This window comes from Palaemon carinicauda, chromosome 2 (assembly GCF_036898095.1).
Source record: "Palaemon carinicauda isolate YSFRI2023 chromosome 2, ASM3689809v2, whole genome shotgun sequence".
Lineage (NCBI taxonomy): Eukaryota > Metazoa > Arthropoda > Malacostraca > Decapoda > Palaemonidae > Palaemon > Palaemon carinicauda.
The window spans coordinates 144,774,861-144,787,627 of NC_090726.1; the positions used below are offsets into that span (position 1 = coordinate 144,774,861).

A 12,767-nucleotide genomic window follows, 5' to 3' on the forward strand; every position below is an offset into this window, starting at 1 on the left:
CAAGTTATTCACAAAAATCCCAATACCTTGTCTGATTGTATTCAAGTAACTTCAAACTACAAAACCCTTATATTTTTTCTCGATTATATTTCAAACACTGTCAGGCAATAATTCAAGTACCTCTCTGATTGAGTTCAAGTAGATTTAGTGAAAAGCTCTAATGCCTTTTCATATACCTTTTAAATAGAATTTATCTTAAAAGTGTCTATTTTTTTCTTTTTACTTTAGATAAAGTAATCTTCAAATCTTAATTGTATATTTAGGAACAAAATTATATTCATTTTGGTATGTCAGAGGTCCTGTGGAAGCTCTTCACGAAATAGAAATACTGTGCTTACAATCGGTAAGAACATTATAGCCAACATTGGAGATTAAAATCTTGTTACTATTTATTTCTTTATGAAATGCCTGTCGTAGCTTTTGGATACATTTACCCTTTTACTTTTCCTACGATATCACTCGTTGCTTAAGTTCGTAAAGAATGAGTGTCTGTGGCTAGTATTGCTTAGATTAGCAGATATTTACTGGTACTTCTGTAGTATGGAGTTACAACATTGGCTGTGTGCAGTCACACTACAAATAAATGTAGACGAGCTTATCTTTGCCTCGACAACACTATCTTTTAGAACTTATTTTACCACGCGCCTTGAAGGCTAAATTACTAGTAGGGATAAATTCACCAATGTGACAAAATTAAATAAAAAAAAAAAAGAAATAGGATGCAGTATTTCTGTTTCTTTTTTTTATTGAAATAAGAATGGATTAGAAAAAAATCAAATCAAATCCCAATCCAAGATTGTAGAAGACCCAACATGTTAAGAGGCAATATAGTCTCTCTCTCTCTCTCTCTCTCTCTCTCTCTCTCTCTCTCTCTCTCTCTCTCTCTCTCTCTCTCTCTCTCTCTCTCTATATATATATATATATATATATATATATATATATATATATATTATCTTTCTATCGAAAGGGCAGATGTTCTTATGATTTTTGAAATATTTGAAGTAAGTAATTAAATTGAACTGATTAAAATTACAAATAGTTTTCGCTATGCGTGAACGCTTACCAAGGGGAGCATCCAGAAAGTAAATAATTTAATGATAGTTGCTGATAGAGAAGCATTCACCTACTTAAGGGAAGAGTGCTTCATAAAGTGTGTAATGCAAAAAAGAGTTAAAGTTCAATACAGATGATTATTTTCAGATTTTCTCCTTCAAGTTTGTGTATTTTTTTTTTTTTTTGTATTAGGCTCTGATGACAGTATGAACCATGTCTTAGTCCTTTATTCCTCTCCCACACAACCTCTCCCACCATACTAAGTACTTCTTTCATTCTACCTTGTTTCGAGTATTGTTCTCCTGTCTGGTCTTCACCCTCTAAAACTCATCTTGATTTGTTGGACATGAACTTAGGGTCTATTAAGTTTCTTATTACTGACCTGGATATTAATCTCTGGCACCGTCGATGAATTAGTTCCTTATGCATGTTGCATAAGATTTTTCACAATTCTGACCATCCTTTACAATCAGATCTTCTCGGACAGTACCATCTTGTTCGTAATACTAGATATGCAGTTAGTTCTAATAGTCTTGCCTTCTCCATCATGAGATGAGGATCATTACTACACAGTATTCTAGAAGTTTTATTCCAGCTGTGACCAAGTAATGGAATGATCTTCCTTGGGTAGTTGAATCGATTGAACTTCAAAAGTTTAAACTTAGGGCAAATGTTTTCATGTTTAACAAGCTGGCGTAAGTCCTTTTATAGCTTATATATGAGAGATCTGTTTTAATGTTGTTACTGTTCTTAAAATATTTTATTTTAAATGTTCATTACTTCTTGTATAGTTTGTTTATTTCCTTATTTCCTGTCCTCACTGGGCTATTTTTGTCTGCTGGAGCCCTTGGGCGTATAGCATCCTCCTTTTTCAACAGGGTTTTAGCTTAGCTAGTAACAATAATTATAAAAATGATAATAATAATTGAGAAAGCGAAGAAAAATTAAGAAATGAAAGCTGAAATTCGTCCTATAATCATTCATGACGAAGTCACTGCATAAGTAACAGATATATATATATATATATATATATATATATATATATATATATATATATATATATACACACACACACACACACACATATATATATATATATATATATATATATATATATGCGTGTGTTTATGTATATGTATGTATGTATGTATTTGGTATATTTAATATAAGTGCTCTGTCTTTTGCATGAAAGTGAAAATAATTTACTTGAAAGTGTCATGCGCTGTTATTAGGATTTTTCTCATCTCTCTCTAGGCTTCTGTGTATTTTTACATGAATATTTGCATCCTGTTATTTGCTACACACCGTATTGCATCTCTTGGTCCTAGCTGCACTGTTTTCTGTATCTCTAGGTCATTTCTATGCAAATCAATTTTATTTCTTCTTGTCCGTGCTACTTAGTATCCTGTTACATCTGTTGATCCTACCTAGACAGTTTCCAGTTTTGTGTGGTGGTTGTGCTTTCAGCAGGGTTGGGTGTATTCCGAAACTCCAGTAGTCCTCTATCAAAGGCTTCACAATCTATGATCCCGAATGTAGCAGTCTTGAGGATAAGGTGTTTAACAGCTTTCACTGCAGCTTCTTGATGTCCATTAGACTGAGGGTAATGTGGAGAAGTGATGATTTGATGAACTCCCCAGTGGGCGGCGAATTGCTTCAAGTCGTGGTTCGAATATGGGTGTCTTCCATCAGTTTGTAAGCAGAGTGGGACACCAACCTTGCAGAAAAAGACACAGAACATTTTTATAACTCTAGCTGCGGTTGTGTCACGTCCACAGTGAACAACCATAAGCCAGCCTGAAAGTCTTATCAGCGATAACAAGATGGATTTCCTTGCTATATGGAAGAAGTCAGGTGACACATTTTCTAGGTGCTAAGATGGATGGTCGTCACAAATGTGAGGTTCTTGTTGCTGACTGGGGAAAAGCTGTTGGCAGGCATCACAGATTTCTACTTTACTCTTTATATCTGCATTGAAGCCTGCCAGAATGTTGTCTGCTTTACACGATATCAAGTAGCTTCAATCCCTCGTTGGCTGTCGTGGAGTCAATCCAAGATGTGTAAAGGTGGTTTTGCAGTTTCTAATATGAGAGGGCGGAAACGTGGAGGTCATACCGGTTGGTGGGAGAGCCGCTGGGGATGTAGTGGACAAGGCGACTGTAGTTTTGATCCTGAGATGCAACTGTGTGGATTTCTTGTAGAGACTCATCTTCTTTGATGATGGGTAGTGTTGGCTGGTCGTCAGTGGAAGTGGCGGTGTTGGCAACGATGCGCCTGACATGTTCAGTCGAAGTGGTGCACTCTTCTTCATTTTCAGGTGTGGAGCAACTGGTTGGGGAGCAAGGACAGGGCGTATGGAATTCAGAGCTGTTTCCTTATGCGCCAGACTGGAGTGAAGATGTAGGGGGCCACTTTCATCTGAAGGCGTTGTAGATGTGAATTCTCAATGGCATCCAAAGTATAGTGGTTGAGAATCGGTGTCAAGGGACGATGGTCAGGCATTAAGGTGAAATGTTGAAGTCCAGACAAGTATAGGCAGCACTTAGCCATAGCCCACATGACTGCAAGTAGCTCCAGCTCTGTGGTAGCGTAATGAGTGTGTATCCATAAGGAAACAAGAGCTAATTGGATGAGATGCATCTGACTTTGGCTTTTATCTTGAAGTAGGGGATAACGAAGACCACCATATAGGCGTGAGGACACTGTTTGCAGAACTATGTGTGAGGCAGCATGAAGGGTGCAAGGAAAGGTGGTTAAGTCCGAGCTGCCTTGACTTTTATAAATGCTTGCTCAGGGTTGGGCGTCCAGACGAATGAGCATTTGAGGCTCATAAGTGGGCATAGGGGGTGTGCTGATGATGCGATGTTTGGAGTGAAATCGGCAAGTTGATTTATGAGACCCACAAATGACCTGAGGTCTGTGATAATGGATGGTGTAGGGAAGTCACTTATAACTGATAGCTAGTCGGGGTCTGCTGCAATACCTTCGGCTGATAAGACATAACGTAAAAGTTAACTTTACGGCCAGCTACGGTGAATTTCTCCTTGTTTAGGGTAATGCCGTATGGAGAGCACCTAATCAGCATTTGGTGCATGTGTTGTAGGTGGAAAGGGAGATCCTCGTCTGAAAGGAAGATTTAATTTACAACTTTCATGCTGTTGGGGATACCTTGTAGTGCCATATCTACACGAAGGCAGTATGCGTCACCTGTCGCCGAAATTCCCATCGGGTTACGACGGTGCTGGAATCTTCCGCAAGGAGTTATAAATGTTGTCAGGTGGCGGTCCTATTCAGCCAACTCCATTAGCCAATAGCCATGCAGGGCATCCAATGTGGTGAAATACTTTGCTGTAGGAGAAATGTTGCGGATGACATCATAGGGTTTTGGCAATGGGTGCGTAGTGCCGGCTACCTGAGAATTTAGATGGGTACCGTCCACAGTGATGTGTACACCTTTTTCCTTGAGAACCAAGGCCATGGAATGGCACCACTCATAGGGTTTGTGGCCTGCTGTTCTAATGATTCTTTGTTGCACTAAGAAGTCAATTTCTTCTTTTACTTGATCTCTGAGGGTGAATAAAATGGGCCTGGTCATATGTACAGATAATATGCAGCGCCAGGTTTCAGGTGAATCCTCATTTGTGTCCCTTCCATTTTCTTTAGTGGTTGGGATCGTAGATCCTACTTGGATATAAGGGCATCGCTGAAGTGTCGAAAATAGTCCTTAATAGCTGCGGGTGACATGGTGGAGGCAGGAAACTGAGCGCATCTGTTGACATGAATTACCTTGAGAATGCGCTTCGGGAAGTGCGGTGACACTATGGCGAGGGCTCGGCAATGTTCACGAGAGAGGAGGGCAGTCTTGATATCTTCATGAACATGTATGGTTGTTGAGCAAGACTTGTTGCCAAGACGAAGTGTTGCCTGGAAGTATCCTACAGCCGGTGTCATTGGGGATGCATCTGCTGTCACTACGTCTGTCATAGGGGGAGGTACAGGGCTTGCCCGACGTATGCGGAGTGCATAAAATGTATGTTACCAATCACTGTGATGTCTGCTCATGTATCAGGGATTAGCTGAAGATGTGATGATATATTGCCTAATGACAGGTAGACAGTGACTGGTGTGGGGGACTCACTACCTGAGTTGTCGCCCATAAAACAGCAGCTGGTATTTGAGTTAGAATAGGTGCTGAGGCTTTATACCTGGTCTGACTTTTCTTGGTAGACCAGCACATCTCAAAATGTCCCGGTTTATGGCAGGTATTGCACTGAGCTTTCTAGGTAGGGCATTTCTGAGAGCAAGGCTAAAGACCCATGCTTTCGCAGTTACTACACGGTGCATCCGTAGTTTGAGACCTTAAGGAGAAAATATTGACTAATTTAGGAAGATTGTAAGAGAGAGAGAGAGAGAGAGAGAGAGAGAGAGAGAGAGAGAGAGAGAGAGAGAGAGAGAGAGAGAGAGAGAGACAACTGGAGAGGTTGAACTTCGAGATTGGACAGAGTAACAGTGAGAAATATCATGTTGGATATAAAAGAATGTGTAGACGCATCTTCTAGATGCTAAATTGTATCAAACCAATAACTGCACATCTATAGCTTCTTACATTTCTCAGAGTCCTTCTTCTCTCTTTATTAATGGCTATGTAACATATTTGAATTCTTTAATTGCCTCATGGTGAAGTTCATGTATATTTGTTGATATCCTTGTTTTGGGAAAGAGTACCTCTCCATGACAACATTATTTGTTGAACAGAAGCTTATGTAATGTGCTCTATTTTCCATTTGCAACTTTGCCAAGACACTCAGCACCTATCACATTCTCTTTACCTTGATTATTCCATCCAACTTTTGCATTGAAGTCACCAATCACAATTTTCATATCTCTCTGGGATCTCATTTATTACACTACTGTTTTTCATAGTATTCATCTTTACTTTCTTCAGGGGAATCATTTGTTGGTGCTTAGAAAAATATAGGGCTCATATTGAACTGCTTTAATTAAGATTTTGCAAGTAACAATCTACTGTTTACAGCTCTCCACTCAGAAATTTATCTCTTTCAGAGAGAACATAAAGCATGGGGGGAATAGTTCAGAATTGAAGAAATTTACCTTTATTAGGGAGAACATAAAGCCTGTGTTGAATAGTTTAGAATTGAAGAAATTTACTTTTTTTCAGAGAGAACATAACGCATGGGTGGAATAGCTTAGAGTTGAAGAAATTTACTTTTTACAGAGAGAGATTAAAATGCATAGGTGGAATAGTTTAGAATATAAGAAATTTTGCCTTTTTACAGAGAGAACATAAAGCATGGGTGGAATAGTTTAGAGTAGAAGAAATATACCTTTTTCAGAGAGAACAAAACGCGTAGTGGAATAGTCATAGAAATTCATCTTTTTCACAGACAACAAGAAGCATGTGTTGAATAGTTTAGAGTCGAAGAAATTTACCATTTTCAGAGACAGAACAAAAACCATAGCGGAATAGCTGAAAGTTTAAGAAACTTATCTTTTTTCAGAGAGAACATGAAGCATGGTTGGAATAGTTTAGAGACAGAAAACAAAATGCATAGGCAAAATAGTTTAGAATTGAAGAAATTTACCTTTTTCAGAGAGAACATAAAGCATGGATGGAATAGCTTAGAGTTAAAGAAATTTACCTTTTTCAGAGAGAACATAAAGCATGGGTGGAATAGTTTAGAGTAGAAGAAATTTTCCTTTTTCAGAAAGAATATGAAGCATGGGTGGAATAGCTTAGAGATGAAGAAATTTACTTTTTTTCAGAGAGAACATGACGCATGGGTGGAATAATTTAGAATTTAAGAAATATACTTTTTTTTTTTTTTCAAAGAGAACATGAAGCATGGGTGGAATAGCTTAGAGATGAAGAAATTTACCTTTTTCATAAAGAACATTAAGTATGGGTGGAATAGTTTAGAATTGAAGAAATTTACCTTTTTTTTAGAAAGAACATGAAGTATGGGTAGAATAGCTTAGAGTAGAAGAAATTTACCTTTTTCAGAGAGAACAAAAAGCATGGGTGGAATAGTTTAGAGTAGAAAAAATTTATCTTTTTCAGAGAGAACATAAAGCATGGGTGGAATAGCTTAGAGTTGAAGAAATTTACCTTTTTCAGAGAGAACAAAAAGCATGGGTGGAATAGTTTAGAGTAAAAAAATTTACCTTTTTCAGAGAGAACATAAAGCATGGGTGGAATAGCTTAGAGTTGAAGAAATTTACCTTTTTCAGAGAGAGATAATAAAGCATGGGTGGAATAGTTTAGAGTAGAAGAAATTTACCTTTTTCGGGAGAACATAAAGCATGGGTGGAATAGCTTAAATTTGAAGAAATTTACCTTTTTACAGAGAGAACATAAAGCATGGGTGGAATAGTTAAGAATTTAAGAAATTTACTTTTTGCAGAGAGAACATATAGCATAGGTGGAATAGCTTAGAATTGAAGAAATTTACTTTTTTCAGAGAGAACATGAAGCATAGGCAGAATAGTTTAGAATTGAAGAAATTTACATTTTTTCAGAGAGAACATAAAGTATGGGTGGAATAGTTTAGAGTAGAAGAAATTTACCCTTTTCAGTGAGAACATAAAGCATGGGTGGAATAGTTTAGAGTAGAAGAAATATACCCTTTTCAGAGAGAACATAAAGCATTGGTGGAATAGTTAAGAATTTAGGAAATTTACTTTTTGCAGAGAGAGAGAGCATAAAGCATGGGTGGAATAGCTTAGAGTTGAAGAAATTTACCTTTTTTTTTCAGAGAGAACAAAAAGCATGGGTGGAATAGTTTTGAGTAGAAGAAATTTACCTTTTTCAGAGAGAACATAAAGCATGGGTGGAATAGTTTAGAGTTGAAGAAATTTACCTTTTTCAGAGAGAACATAAAGCATGGGTAGAATAGTTTAGAGTTGAAGAAATTTACTTTTTGCAGAGAGAACATAAAGCATGGGTGGAATAGTTTAGATTAGAAGAAATTTACCTTTTTCAGAGAGAACATAAAGCATGGATGGAATAGTTTAGAGTTGAAGAAATTAACTTTTTCAGAGAGAACATAAAGCATTGGTGGAATAGTTCAGAATTTAAGAAATTTACTTTTTGCAGAGAGAGCATAAAACATGGGTGGAATAGCTTAGAGATGAAGAAATTTACCTTTTTCAGAAAGAACATGAAGCTTGGGCAGAATAGTTTAGAATTAAAGAAATTTACATTTTTCAGAGAGAACATAAAGCATGGGTGGACTAGTTTAGAGTAGAAGAAATTTACCTTTTTCGGGGAGAACATAAAGCATGGGTGAATAGTTTAGAGTAGAAGAAATATACCTTTTTCAGAGAGAACAAAACGCGTAGTGGAATAGTCATAGAAATTCATCTTTTTCACAGACAACAAGAAGCATGTGTTGAATAGTTTAGAGTCGAAGAAATTTACCATTTTCAGAGACAGAACAAAAACTATAGCGGAATAGCTGAAAGTTTAAGAAACTTATCTTTTTTCAGAGGGAGAACAAAACGCATAGTGGAATAGTCATAGAAATTCATCTTTTTCAAGAACAAAAGCATGGTTGAATAGTTTAGAGTAAGAAATTTACCTTTTCAGAGAGAACATAAAGCATAGGGAATAGCTGAAAGTTTAAGAAATTATCCTTTTTCAGAGAGAACATGAAGCATGGGTGGAATAGTTTAGAGACAGAAAACAAAATGCATAGGCAGAATAGTTTAGAATAAAAGAAATTTACCTTTTTCAGAGAGAACATAAAGCATGGATGGAATAGCTTAGAGTTAAAGAAATTTACCTTTTTCAGAGAGAACATAAAGCATGGGTGGAATAGTTTAGAGTAGAAGAAATTTTCCTTTTTCAGAAAGAATATGAAGCATGGGTGGAATAGCTTAGAGATGAAGAAATTTACTTTTTTTTCAGAGAGAACATGACGCATGGGTGGAATAATTTAGAATTTAAGAAATATACTTTTTTTTTTTTTCAAAGAGAACATGAAGCATGGGTGGAATAGCTTAGAGATGAAGAAATTTACCTTTTTCATAAAGAACATTAAGTATGGGTGGAATAGTTTAGAATTGAAGAAATTTACCTTTTTTTAGAAAGAACATGAAGTATGGGTAGAATAGCTTAGAGTAGAAGAAATTTACCTTTTTCAGAGAGAACAAAAAGCATGGGTGGAATAGTTTAGAGTAGAAAAAATTTATCTTTTTCAGAGAGAACATAAAGCATGGGTGGAATAGCTTGGAGTTGAAGAAATTTACCTTTTTCAGAGAGAACAAAAAGCATGGGTGGAATAGTTTAGAGTAGAAAATATTTACCTTTTTCAGAGAGAACATAAAGCATGGGTGGAATAGGTTAGAGTTGAAGAAATTTACCTTTTTCAGAGAGAGATAATAAAGCATGGGTGGAATAGTTTAGAGTAGAAGAAATTTACCTTTTTCGGGATAACATAAAGCATGGGTGGAATAGCTTAAATTTGAAGAAATTTACCTTTTTACAGAGAGAACATAAAGCATGGGTGGAATAGTTAAGAATTTAAGAAATTTACTCTTTGCAGAGAGAACATATAGCATAGGTGGAATAGCTTAGAATTGAAGAAATTTACTTTTTTCAGAGAGAACATGAAGCATAGGCAGAATAGTTTAGAATTGAAGAAATTTACTTTTTTTCAGAGAGAACATAAAGTATGGGTGGAATAGTTTAGAGTAGAAGAAATTTACCCTTTTCAGAGAGAACATAAAGCATGGGTGGAATAGTTTAGAGTAGAAGAAATATACCTTTTTCAGAGAGAACATAAAGCATTGGTGTAATAGTTAAGAATTTATGAAATTTACTTTTTGCAGAGAGAGAGCATAAAGCATGGGTGGAATAGCTTAGAGTTGAAGAAATTTACCTTTTTTCAGAGAGAACAAAAAGCATGGGTGGAATAGTTTTGAGTAGAAGAAATTTACCTTTTTCAGAGAGAACATAAAGCATGGGTGGAATAGTTTAGAGTTGAAGAAATTTACCTTTTTCAGAGAGAACATAAAGCATGGGTGGAATAGTTTAGAGTTGAAGAAATTTACTTTTTGCAGAGAGAACATAAAGCATGGGTGGAATAGTTTAGATTAGAAGAAATTTACCTTTTTCAGAGAGAACATAAAGCATGGATGGAATAGTTTAGAGTTGAAGAAATTTACCTTTTTCAGAGAGAACATAAAGCATTGGTGGAATAGTTAAGAATTTAAGAAATTTACTTTTTGCAGAGAGAGCATAAAACATGGGTGGAATAGCTTAGAGATGAAGAAATTTACTTTTTTCAGAAAGAACATGAAGCTTGGGCAGAATAGTTTAGAATTAAAGAAATTTACATTTTTCAGAGAGAACATAAAGCATGGGTGGACTAGTTTAGAGTAGAAGAAATTTACCTTTTTCGGGGAGAACATAAAGCGTTGGCGGAATAGCTTAAATTTGAAGAAATTTAACTTTTTCTGAGAGAACATAAAGCATGGGTGGAATAGTTAAGAATTTAAGAAATTTACTTTTTGCAGAGAGAGCATAAAGCATGGGTGGAATAGCTTAAAGATGAAGAAATTCACCTTTTTCAGAAAGAACATGACGCATGGGCAGAATAGTTTAGAATTGTAGAAATTTACCTTTTTTCAGAGAGAACATAAAGGATGGATGGAATAGCTTAGAGTTGGAAAAATTTACCTTTTTCAGAGAGAACATGAAGTATGGGTGGAATAGTGTAGAATTGAAGAAATTTCATTTTTTTTTTTTCAGAGAGAACTCAAAGCATGGGTAGAATAGTTTAAAGTTGACGGAATTTACCCTTTTCAGAAAAAAGACATAAAGCATGGGCAGAATAGTTTAGAATGAAAGAAATTTACTTTTTTCAGAGAGAAGAAAAACCATTGTGGAATAGTTTTAGGAGTTGAAGAAATTTACCTTTCTTTTCAGAGAACATGAAGCTTGGGTGGAATAGTTTTACGAGTTGGAGAAATTTACCTTTTCAGAGATAAAGAACAACAAGCATGGGCAGAATAGTATATAATTGAAGAAATATACCTTTCTTTCAGTGAGAGAACATGAAGCATAGGTGGAATAGTCTTTTATAATTGGAGAAATTTTGTGCAATCAAACGCAATTTCATTTTATTCTACATCTCATGGAAATTCATTCCATAAATGTTGATTAAGTTTATCTGTTTTGTATGAAGGCTGTCTTTGTGGCATGTTACACGTCAAACTTTGTCTAATCGAAGTTTACTTGAAGTTTGCTTCAATTAAATTCTTGTTTACAGTCAATCATCATCATCATCTCCTCCTCCTACGCCTATTGACGCAAAGGGTCTTGGTTTGATTTCGCCAGCCGTCTCTATCTGATACTTTAAATCAATACTTCTCCATTCATCATTTCCTACTTCATGCTTGATAGTCCTCAGTCCTGTAGGCCTAGGCGATCCAACTCTTCTAGTGCCTTGTGGGGCCCAGTTAAACTCTTGGCGAGTGCTAAGAGCATGTCCAAATCATCTCCATTTGCGCCTCACCATGATCTCATCCTCGTATGAACCTTTAGTAATCTCTCTTATAGTTTCATATCTAATCCTCTCTTGCCATTTAATTTCCAATATTCTTCTGAGACTTTGTTCTCAAATCTACAATATCTGTTGGATATTGTTTCATTGTCATACCATGGCTCATGTCCATACAGTAACACCGATCTCACTAAACTGATATATAGCCTGATTTTTATGTAATTTCGGGCGATTTGATTTACAAATTTTACTTGACTTAGCCATTGTTTGATTTTATTTTTCAGCCTTTTATTAAACTCAAATTCTAAAGAGCCTGTAATAGAGATCATAGTTTCTAAATATTTAAATGATTCCACCTCATTAATCCTTTCCCCTTCCAATGATATATCATCTTATATTGCATAATCCGTTCTCATTATCTCTGTCTTTCTTTTATATATCTTGAGGTTTAGAGTCAAAATTATATTAAAATATTATTTTAGAAATACAAATATGTATATATATATTATATATACATTATATATATATATATATATATATAGATATATATATATATATATATACAGTATATATATATATATATATACAGTATATATATATATATATATATAGAGAGAGAGAGAGAGAGAGAGAGAGAGAGAGAGAGAGAGAGACAAGCAAGCAAGCGAACAAGCAAGCATCTGGTCTCTTCACTTGATCTGAAACTTGTAAACTTGGCTTTACTTTGAAATAGCACATAATACGGGAACTTGTTAATGATGAATGATTTTTCGCGGTATTACACAAATAAAATGGCAAAGCGACTGTATAAAGTTATTTCGTAATAAATGGATAAATCTTGACATCGTCATATTGAGAGAGAGAGAGAGAGAGAGAGAGAGAGAGAGAGAGAGAGAGAGAGAATATACTAGTGCCAACTCCGGATACTTACTAGACCCTGAACTATTATGAGGAAAATGATTTGACTCTATAAGTAGGGTTAGTTTTTAGTCGCCAGTGATTTTTTTTCGGGTAATCCTTTGAATGCAAGTCAGTAAGAATTAGTTTTATGAAAACTATTTTTTGCATTTTAACTTCAGTTACTCGGGTGGAGAGAGAGAGAGAGAGAGAGAGAGAGAGAGAGAGAGAGAGAGAGAGAAAGAGTAGATGGGTTTACCTGTCCCCCGCTTTTGGCGCGCAGGCCCAGCT

The 12,767-nt window shown here is 35.8% G+C and overlaps 1 pseudogene; it reads right to left on the bottom strand.

The window, feature by feature from the left end:
* Window positions 1-5,232: 5,232 nt before the first annotated feature.
* LOC137620546 (putative uncharacterized protein DDB_G0290521) overlaps window positions 5,233-12,767 on the bottom strand; it is a 97,098-nt pseudogene continuing 89,563 nt past the window's right edge.